We start from the raw sequence: 12,770 nt of genomic DNA, 5'->3' as shown, positions 1-12,770 counted from the left end.
ATGTTAAAGGGACTTATCCAAGAAAAAGATCAAAACTATGAACAGTAAAATGACAACAAACTTGCAACTATCAACAACTGAACTGGAAAAAAAAACAAAAACAAACTAAACAAACAATTAGAACAGGAACAGAATTACAGAAATGGAGATCACATGGAAGGGAGGGGAGAGAGTGCAGGGGAAAGTACAGAGAACAAGAAGCATAAATGGTAGGTACAAAATAGACTGGGTGAGGTTAAGAATAGTATAGGAAATGGAGAAGCCAAAGAACTTACATGTATGACCCATGGATGTGAGCTAAGGAGGGGGAATGCTGGTGGAAGGTGGGGTGCAGGGCAGAGGGGAATAAAAGGGGGAAAAGTAGGACAACCGTAATAGCATAATCAATAAAATATATTTTTTAAAAACTACTGTGGGAGGGCCACATGCAGGTGGTGAGGACCAGCCAGTCTGTGTACAGAGATTACGGTCAATTTTTAACGAAGGTGCCAAGAGTATACAACAGTGCTTGGAAAACTGGACATGCAGAATAAAGCTGGACCACTATCAAACTCCATACACAGCCCTGGCTGGTGTAGCTCAATGCCTTGAGCGTGGGCCTGCAAACCAAAGCAGCACCAGTTCAGTTCCCAGTAAGAGCATATGCCCGGGTTGCGGGCCAGGCCCCCAGTAGCAGGGCCTGAGAGGCAGCCACACATTGATGTTTCATCCCTCTCTTTCTCCTTCCTTTCCCCTCTCTCTAAAAATAAATAAATACAATCTTAAAAAATTTACACCATACACAAAAAATTAACTCAAAATGGATTAAAGACAAGTTTAAGACTGAAATCATAAAAATCTGAGAAGAAAACATAGGTGGTAAGCTCTGTGACACCAGTTTTGGTGACGATCTTATGAAGTTGACACCAAACAAAGGCCAAGGAAACAAGCAAAAATACACAAGTGAGACTACTTCAAACTGTGAAGCTGCACAGCAACAGGCAACCTATGGAATGGAAGAAAATATTTGCTAGTCATATATCTGATAAGAGGTCAACTTGTATATGAACTCGTACAACTCAATAACAAAAAAAGTCCATTTAAAATGGTTAGAGGATATGAATAGATATTTTTCCAAAGAAGACATACAGATTGTCAACATGTACATAAAATAGTGCTCAACTTCACTAATCATCAAGAAAATGCAAATCAAAACCATAATGAAATTACTCAAAATGTATACATATGTAATATTTAGCCCCTTACTTACACAATAATTTAAGACACGTCTTTACTAAATAAAATTTCATACAATTTCAAACAGAATCATCATGAAATATCGCCTCATTCCTGTCAGAGTGGCTGTGACCAAAAGGACAAGTGGCAGCAAGTGTCAAGGAGGGTGTGGTGGGAAGGCACCCCTCGAGCACTGTTGGTGGGAGTGCAAATCGCTGCCACTGTGGACAACAGTGTGAAAGTCCCTCAAGAAATGAAAATAGAACTGCATATAATCCAGCAATCCCACTTCTGGGTAATTATCCAAAGGAAATAAAAATGCTAACAAAAAAATACCTACACCCCCATGTTCATTGCAGCATTATTTACAGTAGCCAAGATATGGAAACAACCTGAGTATCCATTGATGGATGCATGGATTTTTTTTTAAATGTGTAGATACACACAATGCAGTGTTATTCAGCCATAACAAAGAAAGAAATCCTGGCGTTTGCCACCACATGGATGGACCTTGAGGGCATTATTCTAAATGGCATGTCAAAAAGACAAGTACCATGTGATCTCACTGATGTGTGGAACCTTAAACACAAAAATAAAGTGAACTCATGGCTACAGAAAACATATGGGTAGTTGCCAAAGGCCTGGGTTGGGGCCTGGGGTGGCAAGATGGGTTAATGTTATTGAAACATCAAACTTGCCGTTTTAGAATAAGTCTTAGTGATGTACAGCATGGTGACTAGTTGATAATACTGTATGTGTATTTCCAGGTTGCAAAAAAGAGTAGATCTTTAAAGTTATCATCACAAAATTTTGTAATGGTGGTGAAGGATGTCAGACATTGTGGCTATCATTTCACAACAGGTACATATATTGAATCATGTTGTATACCTGAAGCTAATGTTTTATGTCAGTTATATCTCAATTTCAAACAAATGGGGTGAATGCAACAGTATGTGTGCATAGCCTTCATGCTTTAGATCCAGCCTATACTTCAAACCTTATTTCCTCTACTTAAATCTTTTATGTCTCCCAATACAATTATAATTTCCTTATGGTCAGGATTTTACTGTTTATTCTCCACAGTTTTGCATACAGGATATGCTTAATTCTTTGAGAAAGTGACAGAAGGGATGTGAGAGGGAAAGGAGAGATTTAACCTCCTGGAGGAAATAAGTGGATTTTCCTAATATCTTAGAAGATCCAGTAGATAAAGTTAAGGTCGTAAAGTATAAGTTAAGGAAAATTCCTACTGAAAGAAACATAAAAAAAAAAAGAAACAATGGTGAAGAAAAGGGGTTGTGTTCAATTTACTAATGAAAGCTTTAGTGAACCAATCGGCACATTGGTTTTTAAAGGCTCTTCTTAAAGATGCATAAATTTTAAGGTCCAATGGTGTTATTACCTACCAGTAGGTATAAACCTACTAGAGTTCAAATAAAGTTTCATGTGTGGTTAAATGCAGAATTTTTTTTTAAATCACATCCCTGGCAAGAAAACAACCACTTCCTTTTTAAATGGCAAAAGATCTGAACAGACACCTCACTTGCAGATGGCAAATAAGCATATGAAGTGATGCTCAGTATCATATCATATGTCCTTAGGGAATTGCAAATTAAAACAGTACTGAGCTGTCACTAGATAACTGTTATAATGGCCAAAATCCAAAACACTGACAACACCAAATGCTGGTGAGGATGTGGAGCAGCAGGAATGCAAAATGGTACAGGTGCTTTGGAAGATAGTGTGGCAGTTTATTTTTAAAAACCAAAATATACTCTTAGCATATGATCCAGGCATTGTACTTATCAGTATTTACCCACAGAAGTTGAAAATGTACGTCCACACAGAAACTTGTACATGAATGACTACAACAGTTTATTAATAACTGCCAAAACTTGGAAGCAGCCTGGAAGTCCTTCAGTAGGTGAATGGACACATAAACTGGTACATGCAGAAAATGGAATATTCAGCGCTAAAAATGAAATGAGGTTATCAAGCCATGAAAAAAACATGTTGGAATGTCTCATCATTATTGCTAGTAGTAAGAGAAGCCAGAACTGTATGGTTCCAATTACAATCATGCACCACAGAGCAATGTTTTAGTGAGTGACAGACCACATACACGATGGTGGTCCCATAAGATTCTAGTGGAACTGAAAATTTTTTATTGCCTAGTGACATCGTGGCTGTCCTAACATTGTAGAGCAGTGTGTTGTCCTTAGGTTTGTGCTGATGCTGGTGCTGACAGCACTGCTAATGGTGTAAAAGTATAGCACATACTAGATGTTTTGTGTACAGTACATGATACTTGCCAATAATAATACATTACTAAGGAACTGGTTTATGTATTTACTATACTATATGTTTATTGTTATTTTAGAGTTTACTCTTTCTACTTATAAAAAAAGTTCACCACCCTGGCTGGTGTGGCTCAGTGGATTGAGCATCGGCCTGCAAACCAAGGGTCGCCGGATCAATTCCCAGTCAAGGCACATGCCTGGGTTGTGGGCCATGTCCCCAGTAGGGAGTGTGTGAGAGGCAACCACCCATTGATGTTGTTTCCCTCTCTTTCTCCCTCCCTTCCCTTCTGTCTAAAAATAAATAACTAAAATATTTTTTTAAAAAAAAGAAGTCTACAGTAAAATGACATGCTGTGTTACACCAATAGCAGCCTCATCTCATATTCATTGCATGCACCTTTTGATAGTATTTTCTTTTGTGCTTGACTTAATCTTGTGTCGTTTTGTGCAGTGACGTGCTGGACTGACTTGTAACCTAGGAGCAGTAGGCTATGCCCCATAGCCTAGGTGTGTAGGGGGACTATACCACCCAGGTTTGCATAAGTGCACTCTGACGTTTACACAAAAACGAAGTTGATGAACTACAGTCACTAAGCAGTGCATGACTGTAGAAGATATTCTAGAAAATGCAAAACTATTGGAACAGTAAAAAGATTGGTTGCCAGGGGGTTGGGTAGAGAAACAAATGGACAGAGCACAGGATTATTCGGATGATGAAACTATTTTGCATGATACTGTAACAGTAGGTACATGTCATACATTTGTCCAAGCCCATAGAACACACAACACCAAGAGTGAAGCCTAATGTAAACTGCAGATTTGGGGTGAAGTGATTCGCCAGTGTAGGTTCATCAAATAGTAACAAATGTACCACTTCCGTAGGGGGTATTATTAATGTAGGGGACAGTGTGTGTCAGGCAGGGAGAATATGGGAATCTCTGTACTTTCTGCTCAATTTTGCTGTGAACCTAAAACTTCTCTTTAAAAAAGGTGACAAATATAGAAGACAGGCAAAAATAAAAAGACACAGCAAGTGTATAAAAGACAAAAACAAGGGAACAGAACAAATGTCAAAAATTACAATTCAAGAAAACATTCCTGAAATATTTTAAACTATAAATTGGAAGAGCATATTGCATACCTAGTAAATTTTACCCAGAATGACCAAATACCAAGACATCCTAGTAAAATTGTGGGAGCTTAAAGAAATGGAAGAAATCTTAGGTGCCCAGGTTCCCCACGAAGTTACTTATAATGGAGGGGAAATTAAGTGTTGGCAGGAACACTCAATGGCAAAAGAAAATGGATTGATACAGAGACTGAGTCCAGAGTCTTGTACCAGTTGGATTGACTTTCCAGCATCATAGCAGCAAACTCTCAGCACCATGCCAGAACTTGGGGGCTTTTATTTCCATTAACTCTTCCTTAGGACTCTTTTAGAAACTGAGCTTCTGACAACCAAACTGTCTTGAGAAACATAACATAAAGTCTGGTATTGAGTTAACTATGTCATTAACTACATGCAGAACTAGGATTAAATGAGGGATATAAGGAAACAGTGTAGTATAAAATGGTTTATGTGATCTGGGCAATTAGATAACAGTGTGACTATAAAGATAAGCAGAAAATATGTTTTTGGTAATCATATCATTGGTAGTATATCTGAGAGCTTTAATGTAGGGAAAAGCAAATGAATCCGATGTCCTTGAGAATCGGATTCTCAGCGCAGGGGAATGAGGGAATATATATGTTAAAATAGAAGATGTTAAGCCAAAACCTTCCATGTATCACTATTAACTCATGAGGTATTTTATTATAGTAGATAAGTCACATATCTATATATGTTTTGTGTCTATGACATGTACACTTGCTCCCTCCCACTTATATAGTGTCTGTGTCTTCGCCTTGTCAACTGGGAAGGTTTAGAAATGGGGCTTCTTAGAGAAATGGCTGATTCTGAGGGAGGAAATAAGTGTACAAGACCAGCCCGGAACATGTTATACCAGAGAGCAAGGGTATTATCAGATAATTATGGTTAGGTTTAAAAGACTCATATCAATCTAAGGCACCTTCTACTGACTAACAATGGGACATTTTTTTAAAGATTTTATTTATTTATTTTTAGAGAGAGAAGGGAGGGAGAAAGAGAGAGAGAGAAACATCAATGTGTGGTTGCTGGGGGCTGTGGCCTGCAACCCAGGCATGTGCCCTAACTGGGAATCGAACCTGCGACACTTTGGTTCGCAGCCCGCACTCAACCCACTGAGCTATGCCAGCCAGGGCACAATGGGACATTTTAAGCATTAATTAGGGTAATAAATATAGTGGACCAAATACATGAAATATGCTTAAATCCATGAGTTCTAGTGGTACAAGACATGATCATTGTTCATCTCTGGAGGTGCTTTCCAGCACCTCCGGATCTGTGTGGATGCCCACAGCTGCCTCAGCAGTTGTTTCTTTATTTCTTTCTTTCCTTCTTTCTTTCCTTCTTTCTTTCCTTCTTTCTTTCCTTCTTTCCTTCCTTCCTTCCTTCCTTCCTTCCTTCCTTCCTTCCTTCCTTCCTTCCTTCCTTCCTTCCTTCTTTCTTTCTTTCTTTCTTTCTTTCTTTCTTTCTTTCTTTCTTCTACCTAAGTGAACTTGAAAGCTGCTTCAAACTAGAACTCTATGTGACACTTTCAGTCTGGTGAAATCTACCAACTTTGTCCTCCTGTTACCGTTAGTCACTTCTCAAAGTGAGAGTTCTCTGTGTTACCGGGCTGCACAGTGATCTTTACTCTTATAATGTGTCTCTGTCCCTTCCTTTCTACCACACTCTCTGGACACCTTTTATTTGTTTGTTTATATGTTTGTTTGTCTGTCTGTCTGTTTGTTTTTTTGTTTGGAGAGGAGAACAAAGTATTTTATTACCAAAAGTTCAAATAAAGGAAGTCTCAAGCCTGATGCAACCTGGTAATGAGACACTAGACATGGAAGACTACTGTCCCATTAACAAAACCTACACATGAATCTACACATTGGGTCACTCAGAGATGTGTCTTTTCCTTGCTATACAAACCTTCATGTTGTCTGTTGGCATTCACTGAGATACAGTTCTCTCCCCTTAGGACACTACCACCTTTGCAGCCCTTTTAGTGGAGACTGTTCCTTCTCTCCCGTCCTGTTGCATGGAGGTTCTCCCCAAATGTTTCCAGAAAAATACATCTTGTCTCTCAGATAAAAAATGCCTATTGCTCTTGAAGCACACGACGTCCAGTTTTTGCACTGTTAACCCTCTTCATTGCTGTCATCTTTCAACCTTCCAGTCACTCTCATTCTTTGATTTGTGGATAAACTGACTCCTCTTCATTCCAATTTCTGCCATTTGGGTGAACATCCTAATCAGGGTGCTTTGCAAAGTATTCAAGAATTACCCAGGATAGCCAGGCCAAACACTAAGTTTTCTAACCATAATCTACTGTCCTCCCAGCTCTTTCATGCAAACTTGAGTCCCTTAAGTTCCTTAGTTTCTCTCTATTCTCCATCTGCCTGTCCCATTCTGGGCTCTTCTTTTTAATACCCAACCCACATATCATTGCGAATCTCTGAAGCACTCTCAGGACACACGGCTTACCTTGCACCTACCTCTCAATCTACCATCAGCCTTCTCTGTGCCCGCCCTTCTGTCTGTTGGTGCTACCACAAATTCACGGTCATCCATTAGTCCTTTACATATCCTTGGACAGCTCCTTTAGCAACTCTTCCAGACTTTCTTTATTCTTCTCAAACCCCCTGCTCATTCCCTTCTCTCTGAGTATCCAATCTTGCCTCCTGCTTCACTGAGGAAAGGATGTTAACAGGCAAGGGATCCCTAAACCTCACACTTCCCTCTACTCTAAAAAGAGGCTTCCTATCCTCTTCCATTAGTCAACCTCTCTTTATCATTAAAATTTTACCGGCCATGACCTATGAACAACCAGAACTCTTCAATATTTAAAGAAAGAAATTCCACATTCTCTGGATTACATGCTGATCCTTGTCCACTGCTGGGCCACTTCGTATACTTTATATTTCCTGAATGAATGGAGTCATATCCCCTTATCTTCAATTCTTCAAAAAGTGATCTTCACGCAGTCACCTCCCATTCTCTCCCTGAACAGACCTCAGTTTGGCTCTCCTCACATTTCAAACATGCTCTTCAACCATGGCATCTTTGATCCCAAATCCAGTGGATACATTTTTCAGTCCTGAATTTTGGACCTCTCTGTTCCACCTGACTAGTTGGCCTTAACCTTGAACTCTAAGGCCTTGTTTTTCATAATGGTACATTCTTATGGTCCTATAGCTTTTTCATTGTCCCATCCTTTTGGACAGCCATTACTCTGACCTTTATATGTTGGTGTTTTCCAGCATTCCATAGCCCCATGGTCTTTTCACATTATACAGTCACCCTAAGCAAGCTCATCTGTGCTTTACATTTCAACCATCACCTGTATGTTCATGTTTCTGACCAGGTCTTTTTCTTGAGCTCTCAAACCCATGGAAGTCAGCTAACTACTGGAAAACTACACTGGGTTGCCCCACATGCATCTCAGACTTAGCATGTCTCAAAGTGAACTGATCATCTTGTTCCCCTGTGATACTGGTAAATGTTCTTTTTAATTGTTCTCCTGATGCCACTCTGTATTCCTTACCACCACAATCAATCAGTTACCAAGTATCCTCAATTCAACTTCCTAAATATTGAATGTTTTACCTCTCAGGGACACTGCCACCACCTTGCTTCAGGCCAGACTCCTGATTTCCTTTTAATTAAAATTGTCTCTCTCTAGTTCAGTTGGTTATAACATCATCCCAATACACAAAGTTTTTTGGTTTGATCCCTGGTCAGGGCACATACAAGAAGCAACCAATGAATGCATAAAATGAATGGAATAAATACCCTGCCTGGTGTGGCTCAATGGATTGAGCACCGGCCTACAAACCAGAAGGTGGCAGGTTCAGTTCCAGGTCAGGGAGTAAGCCTGGGTTGTGGGCCAGATCCCCCATCTGGGGTGAGAGGTAACTGATCAATGTTTCTCTTCCTCTCTTTCTCCCTTTCTTACCCTCTTTCTAAATATAAATAAACAAAATCTTTTTTAAAAATAAACAACAAATCAATGTCTCCTTCTCTCTCAAATACATAAAATCAAATAGTCTCCCTCTAATTAGGCCCCCTACCACTGCAACCAGAGTGATTTTTCTGAAATGCAAATCTAATTGTGTCTCTTGCTGCTTTAAATCCTTCCATGGTTCTCCATTGCTCTCAGGTCTGGAGCTCTGTCATCCTTTGGCCTTTGCCCATCTCTCCAGACTAATCTCTGACCCTCCCTGCCTCACACTTTACAGTTCAGCATTCAATTCTCTGCACAGACCATTCTGTTTTCTACCTCAAGATCACTATCATCATCCCCCTTCATTCAGTGAGGATTTAGAGAGAGGGGAAGGGACTTGTCCAAGGCCACACAGGCAGAAAAAGGTGAGGCCTTGTTTGTTCTAGTCAGAGCCCTCAGTCCAAAGTCAAGCCTATGAGATCAGGCATGTGCAGACACTGCCAGCTGCCCATTCCATCCATTCCCTCCTTTCCCCTGGTAATGGAACTTCAGTTTTATTTGGGGACGCAATGTGCCCGGTTAACAGGATACATCTCAGCTAGGTGAGCTATCTGATTCAGTCTTATGGGATTTCTAGAAGTCTCCTTCAAATGAAATGTGAACCAAGTGACCAGAGGCCCAGCAGTCGGTTTGGGGCATTGGATTACCTTTGAGGATGGAAGCCAGGATTGGAATGGCACTCCAATCACACTGTGATCACACTGTGGTCCAGAGGGGTCATGGTCTCGGTTCATAGGGTGGGAAAATAAACTATGCTGTTAAGTCATGATAGAAGAGCTCTGTTGATACGCAGACAAACCTGGTTCAAAGAATTGGGCTGAATTTCATCCCCCATGATCCCCCAGGGGCCAACTCAGAGAAGAAGCCAGCATGGGTGATATAAAGTGTTTGTTTATTTGAACATCATTCCACCTGTACTGAAGCTCAAATCCAGCAGCAGCAGAAGGGGTCTGGACTGAAATAAGTGTTACCAAATTGGACAATGAACAGTGAGGACACAGTCAGACAGAACTTACTAATGGGGTGTAGACGACACCAAGCTATCCTAACATCACACAGCACAGGCCCTCTGAGGTCTGCTGGTCAGAGCTCTGGGAAGGACTGTGGCTCCCTTGTTCCCTTCTCAGGAAACTGCAATCCCACCCAGAGGCTAGCCCTGAGCCAGGCAGGGGCCTGTGGAAGTTTCTTGTGCTGGGAACAGCCCAGCTTCTCCAGAGAGTCTCCCTTTCTCAGTCCACACTGGAAACTGGAGAAGGGGGATTCCCCCAGGTCCAAGCAGGAATCTCAAGTGAAGGCAAAGGAATCCCCCCCCACAGCCTTGTCTATAAACTCCCAACGTCTTGGATTTTCCAGGCATGAAAAGGATCTTGATTCTACTCATGGTCCTCACACCCTCAGGAAAAGTGTTTTCCTCCATGGGTACTGGTCCCCAAAGAGGAAAGTTTTCGCATCCCAGGGCCCCAGCAGGACTCGACCAACCGGTGCTCTAAACCACATCTAAGATGCAGCCATTTTGGTCTGCCCTGCAAGAGTCCTCAGACCAGGGCAGAGAAAGCAGGGGAGTGCCAGCCCCTCTGACGCAGTCACAGTCAGGGCAGGAGTACCTCAGAAGGCCCACTCAAAGCTCAGCTTTCGGGCCCAAGAGAACAAGACAGTTCTTCTGTCTCCTCCCGAAGCCTACATACCAATGCCTGCCTGGGGTAAGGGCATTCCACAAATGTCCCCTGGCCATTATGGCTTCCTTGCCCCAGGAGCCATCTGGACCACACTTAGGCTTTCCCTGGGGTCCCTGGCTGGAGCATCTGTTATCTGCTCTGTGCCCACCTTTGCAGAAGCCTCAGGGACAGAGCTATGGTTTGGTACCCACTCTAATTTCTTTCCCTTCCCTGTGTTATCCTGGTGTTCCTTCAGCCCACCCAACCCTGCTTCCCTAGCCAACTTCTTTGCCAGGGCAGCAGGTGGCTGAGTAGACTGCCTCCAAAGGAAATTAACCTCCCTCTTCTCTACCACTCACCCACTCCAGTGGCACTAACCTGCTCAGCAATCATCTGGGCTATTCCCTGGATGTGAAGGTGTTGGCTACCTGGACCCCTGTCCTTGGCCTCTGAGGAGGTAGGTTCTAACCTCTCCATGAGACACAGGGGTCTGGCGGCCCCTTGGGTGGTCCCCTCACACAGTGCCCAGAGCAGCTGCTCCCTAATTCCTCAGCATCCTGTTGCCTTCATCATCCTCCTCTTCTTCCCCCTCCATTTCTCCCCACATTCTCGCTCCCACAACCCTTCTCTCCATCTGCCTCCTTCCCTAGACTAATCATTCTTCCATCTTTCCAGTCTCCTGTCCTCCCCCATCCCAGATTCTCTGTCCCTCTGAATGCCCCCTCAGTTCACTCTTCCTCTCTCCTTTCTCCTTCCTCTCTCTGGATCCCCCACCTACTTGCTCTGCCTCTGCCTCTCCATTTCCCTCTCTCCTGTCCCTTCTATTCTTTGTCCCTCCTCTACCTTCTCCCCATTCCCGATCACTTGCTTCAACCCCTCCCTCGCAGCCTTCCAACACTGGGCTTTGGTTTGGACCTGCCCCAGACTCCCTCCCTCTCACAAGGCTCCATGCCCGCCCCCCTTTTCCACCTGGGATCCTGGTGTCCAGCCCCACTGGCTGGGGAAGGTGCCAGCAGGGGGACTGCTGTGCAGGGCTTGGTAGGAGCAGGAGAGGGGGGCCCAGTACTGGGTAGAGCATGGGGGAAGGTGTTTGCCCAGAAGGAGAGGGGTGGAGGTCAGGACTTGGGAAGCTCCAGGTTTCCGGAATCCTACCAGGACCCAGCATCCAATCCCAGTTAGGAGCCAGATAGGAGACTAGGGCATGGGATTTCTAGGGTCTCTCTTGGAAGCCCTCCCTCTCAGGTTCAAGTCCAATGGAAATGGACACAAGGTTGGCAAATACATGGCACTCACTGATTTTCTCCCCTTCTTTGGCTGAGGCCAACATAACAAAATGGTGGGGCCTCAGGCTCCTCTCCAGTGGGCCTGGCAGCCAGGACCCGCAGACAGAAGCAGGCACACACTGGAGGAGGCCGCCTGCCTCCTAAACTAGGGCCTGAAGGGGGCTGTCCACACCCCTGGCCAGATGGCTCTACCGCCAGGTCCATGCGGCAGCGGCAGCGAGGGGAGTCCAGAAACACCTGGAAGTCTCCCTTATTTGCTCCCTGCCAAGTGGGAAGGAGATGCTCCCCACAGTGGGAGGAGAGGGGAGAGATGACTTCCCACATACTTACACAGGCACACACGCTCACACACACACACACACACACACACTCATGCCTCGGCTCCAAGCATTGCCCATTGGGCTGCAAACCCTGGCCATATCCCAAGGCGAGAGGTGGGTAAGGAGGAAGAAGAGGTGGGGACAGGGTTACAAGGCCTGGGGATGGGGACAGGGGGTACCCTGTTCAGAGGTGACCTGCAAGTTCAAGTTATGCAGAAAAGTATCAAAGAGGCAAGATAGTCTCTGCCCTTAATAAATGCCAGGGTCAGGTGGCATGAGACGGGGCAGAGGGGTGATATCTCCCCCAATGCCCCACTGTTAGGCCCCCTCTCCAACCTCCAGCCCTAACAACAGGGCCAAGGAGTCTATGCCGTACAAAACAGGCTGGGGTCAAGGGTCCAGTCAGTGGCGAGACATCCCAGCAGAGAGGCCAGGCAAGCCCCAGCTGCCCAGAGCCCATGTGTCTCCTCCAGTTGCCTCAGAGCCTGTCTGTCTTTTCTCAGACTCTGGGCTGAACAGGGTGCCAGTTGATAGGGAGACCCTGTGCTTTCTCCCTCGGTGCAGCTCAGGCTCCTTTGGGAGAGCTGGGAGCACCCTGGAGCAGGGGCAGAGCCCTGATGAGGCCTGGAGCTCTGTAAAGATGTGATGGAACCATTATAGGCAAAGGAAGAAAGGAAGGAAGAAGGGAAAGGAGGAAGGAAGGAAGGGAGAGAGGGAAGGAGGGAGGGAGGGAGGGAAAAAGGGAGGGAGGGAGGGAAGAAGAAGAAAAGAAAGGGGGGAAAGGAAAGGGAAGGGAAGGGAAGGGAAGGGAAGGGAAGGGAAGGGAAGGGAAGGGAAGGGAAGGGAAGGGAAGGGAAGGGAAGGG

Source organism: Phyllostomus hastatus, unplaced genomic scaffold (assembly GCF_019186645.2).
Source record: "Phyllostomus hastatus isolate PE091 unplaced genomic scaffold, TTU_PhHast_1.1 phas_contig_16, whole genome shotgun sequence".
Lineage (NCBI taxonomy): Eukaryota > Metazoa > Chordata > Mammalia > Chiroptera > Phyllostomidae > Phyllostomus > Phyllostomus hastatus.
This window is presented reverse-complemented; position numbering follows the sequence as displayed.